Consider the following 4,660-nt stretch of genomic DNA (forward strand, 5'->3'; position numbering starts at 1 on the left):
ACCGGTTGGGAAATATTTCTTCCCATTAAATACAGATTAGCCAGCAGATTCTCTCTCCTGTTTTTTTCTCTTCTATATTTATAAGAAGATTCACTAAAAGTTAGAAACTTTGGGCATAATAGTGCACTTTCTGAGGCTCCAGGCACCCTACCGCCCCAGCCTGCAGAAAGTTCCACTGACCCTCCTGCATAATATCTGATGCCTAATTATACGCCTGGATCTAATTTCATGAAGCGTTAAATGAATCAACTCATTACAATGAAACTTGAAAATAATTGTCTCTATTATAGTTTTATGTCTATTATAACTATATCGTTTATAATTTTTATAATGTAGGCTACCGTTTGTAACTTTAGAAAAGAATACGCTACCATGAGGCATTATGGTATATGAAGCTGGGAAGCACAATGTATAGCTTTAAGACGGTTTTAAGTCGATTGTCTATATTAGAATTTCCTCTCAATGGCATTATGGTCCTCTTTGGACAAAAATTGCTGTTTTGCCATAAGATGGCAGAAAAAGCCACGTTTCTGAGAGGCCAACTCCTTTGTTGCATAAATAAGGCACTTGAACTTTCAATTTCCATTCGGATGAGCCCTCTTTCAATATTCTAGGACCATTGGTTCGGTGCAATCCCGCTCTAGAAAGAAAAAAACCAAAACTTAAAAATTTTGCAAAATGCAAACTTTTTAAAATAAAAGCTGATTTGGAATTGAAACCGAAGAAATAGAAAAAAATTCCTGGAAGCTGCGTTATAGATCCATTCCTGAGTTTTATTCACGAAACGATATAAAATTTTAGTTTAGCTCAACATCACCTTCGGCAATTTTTTGGTGACAGCTTACAGACTGCGTCTCTGGTCAAGTAATCTTCTAAGTCATGTCTAATCCGATATATTTTTGAAAAATAGGAGGGCCATTATAAACCACTAGTTAATTTATTTGCTTGTTTAAATATCCGGTTTTCCTGAAAGAACACAAAAAAAAAATTCTGTAATTCGGCGTAGTTCTTATTTTTCCAAAATGTCAAATTCACAGAAGAGTCATTTTGATGTCACATAAAAGATTCTGACCTGGCAAAAGCCTTTAGGCAACGCAAAAAAGCAAAAGTTTGAGGATATACCAAAGAGTATGAGAAACTTATAAGAGAGAAAACTGGCGCTAGTGCTGAAAAGACCAACCACCAACACCATCTAGCTTTTGGCGTCTTTGTTCGACCCGAAACTGCTGCACGCTTCTCTTTTCGAGCACCGTAAACAGCAGGGAAAGGTAAAAAAAGCAAATAAAACGAATAATTCTTTCCCCAGTAGGTTCTAACACCTTAAAATGAAAACTAACCGGCTTAATCTACGAGGATTTTCCCAAGCTAACATAGACCTACTTTGTGCAGGATGAATATTGACTCAAAATAATGCTTAAAAATACAAATGCTGATTAATTATCACTAACAGAAACAGCGAAGGTTTATCTCTAATCTTATTGCATTTCAGACTAACGTATTATAATTACGTATTATGCTGAAAATGTGCTTGCCCTACGCATGACTGAAAAGACAAGTGTGCCGGTCCATAGAGTGCGGGTCGGAGCTGAAAATCCTGGCTGGACCTGAAATCCGGAGGTAGCCAAGTCGTGTATCAAGTCCAAATTTTGGTTCCGTATTTAGAAAGAGTGTGGTTTGGCACGTACCGGTGTTGTGAACGAAGTCCGCCTCTACACAAAGAGACGCTTTGGGAAAGATCTGAAACGACATCAAGCAAATTCTATTGCCGCAATGTCCTTCAAGGCATGTAATGACCCAAACTTTGTGTCGAAAATGTTAAAGTATGGTAAATCTAAACCATGTAGCGGTTTTGTCCTTACAAGTGACTAGTGGTGTAGTACCTTCAGCGCTGAATTTTCAGAACCTGACTTGGTCTTGCAAACAGTTTATGAGAAGGAGCTTGATAAATGTTTGCTAAAGTCTAGCAATGACCTCAGTTTTATTGTCCCACGTTCTCTGGTGATTAACTGTATTTCTAAGCTCCGTAAAAAGAATTTCTGTGACACTGATGGTCTTTATGCCAAGCATCTTGAAGGTGGCTGCCCGTCTTTAGTTGAACACTTGACGCTACTTTATCAAATGACTTTTGCTCTGAGTTCGTGCCAGATCAATTTAGTACTAGTACAATTAGGCCTGTCATTAAAAAGGGAAAACCTTCCGACCAGTGCTCTTCAGTTCAGACCGATTACGGGTTACGCTGTACTGCGTAAAATATTTGAAGTAATTGATAAAATTACGATGAAGTGCTATGCACAAGATAATCAGTTTGGGTTTAAGAAAGGAATTGGCCGCGATCGTGCACATCAGCTTATTGCCAATTTGTTGGCACATGCTGCTGAAAACGATGAAGTACTTTACTTTGCTGGTTTTAATGTCTCCAGAGCACTAGACTCATGTATCCATGCCCGCATTCTACTGACTGTTTAAAAACGTGGAGTGAGTTCTTCAGGTGTAAAGGGTTTCGGCGATATGTATAGGAAGCTGAACGCAAAAGTTAAGATTATTGTATCGCCTGGTGTTCCTGAGCTTACTCCACAAATCCCGATATAGAGAGGTATTAGACAGGGAGCTCCGGCTTCTACACCCCTGTTCAATAATAGCATTACTAAACCTCAACATAAAGCTGTTATAGTTTGCGTTTTTAGAGAAGTTTATCTCTTGTTATCAAATGACGCTGATGATATTCTGAACGTTAGTCGAACGCAGACTGGAACGAAAGGAAATGTCCTTGTTCTGTCGGAGAAGTATGACCATATCGGTCTAAAGGTCAGCAAGAGTGAAACTGAATTGCTGGTTTTTAATCGCCGTTCCCAAGAGCCAGTTTGTTTGTCTCTGGGTCCCCATATAATAAACACTTCGTGGTAACGAACAATCAGTAAGGAGCGACCCGGCTCAATAGAAACCGAAACTCTAAAAAACGGAATTTTGATACCCATAGATACATCAATAGAATCAGATTTCAATGCGGATTTCAAATATATAAGATTCATTAAGTTTAGTCTTACCCATCAAAAGTTACGTGCCTGAGAAAATTTGCCGTATTTTCAAAAAAAGGGGAACACCCCCAAAAAGTCATAGAACTTTAATGAAAATCACACCATCGGATTCAGCGTAACAGACAATCCTACTGCGGAAGTTTCAACCTCCTATCTGCAAAAATGTGGATTTTTGTATTTTTTGCCAGAAGAAAGATCACGGATGCGTGTTTATTGTTTTTTTTTTTTTTTTTTTTTTTTATTTTCCCTGGGGTTTTAGTATCAATCCAGTATTCAGAGAATATCAGGAGAGGGCTCATTTGAACGGAAATTAAAAGTTCTAGTGCCCTTTTTAAGTGACCAAAAATAATTCGAGGGCAACTTGGCCCCCTCCCGCACTCATATTTTTCCCAGTCACCCAATAAAAATTTTGAGATAGCCATTTTCTTCAACATAGTCGATAACCCAATAAATATGTCTTTGAGGATGACTTAATCCCCCATAGTTCCTGGGGGAAGGGCTGGAAGGTATGAACTTTGGACATTGTTTACATAAGTAGAAAGCTATCTTATACTCCGAGTGGGACTCCATATATGGGCATAGAGTCCCTAGGGAGATGGTTTTCTCACTGAGAATGAAAAAAAAGGATTTTTCTCACTTGAAAAAACAGGAATTTTCTCACTTTTATGGATGTTTCTTGGACGGTTATGAGTGTTAGTCAATTTATTTGATGTTTTTCATGGATGTCAACATCAGTTTATGTCTGTTTTATGGTTTTTGTCAGTGAGAATGAAAAAACAGGATTTTTCTCACTTTGATGGATGTTTTCTGGATTATTGAGTCTAACGGAGACAGGGTCAATGACAACTTCTTTCAAGATCTTGTTTTGTCATTGCTGTTGTTTTGGCCAAGTGCACGCTAGGGGCGAATGTTAAGATCCAGGAATAGGAGACAGGATCACGCAATGACCTAAATTCCCCTTTCGTGAATCAATAATACCCCTTAGAAACAACAAATTAATTCCCCTTTCTTGACAAATCAATCAACCATGACATCATCTGTCAGATATTAAAAACTTCGCCCAGAAACAATTCTCCAGGAATAGACCCAAGTCATTAATAAACTTTGCCCTGGCAACAATTCTACTGGTTGAAATCCAAATGTATTAATAAACTTTGCCCCGAAAACAATTCTGCAATAAAAATCTTAGAGATGAAGAGATTAACGCGAGAAAAGGTGTCTAAGTAATTTAAATTGTGACAGCGCAGGGATGCTAAAAACAACAGAAACACGCTGACATTACGTTTAGGGACTATTTGGGTGAAACCGTTTTAGACATTTTAGGGAATTATTTCGGCGAAACAGTTAGAGACATTTTAAAAGATGATTTTAGAAGATGTTTTAGAAGAGGTTCTGACTGTGGACGTCATAATACACAAGTTTTATTTGAACAGTTTCGTGAGGTCCTCTATTCCAACCCCTAAGAGCTCTGATCCCCCTACCCCAGACCCCAATGGGTACACTCCCCCTACCCAAAACCCCGAGGCAACCCCCGGTCCACAAAGGTCTTCCGGGCTCCCAAGGGTCCCCCGGGCCCCCCAAAGCGCCCCCCGGCACCCCAAAGGACCACCCGGCCCCCAAAGGTT

The sequence above is a fragment of the Artemia sp. Qi Xiang Cuo genome, chromosome 4, assembly GCF_049724085.1.
Source record: "Artemia sp. Qi Xiang Cuo chromosome 4, ASM4972408v1, whole genome shotgun sequence".
NCBI lineage: Eukaryota > Metazoa > Arthropoda > Branchiopoda > Anostraca > Artemiidae > Artemia > Artemia sp. Qi Xiang Cuo.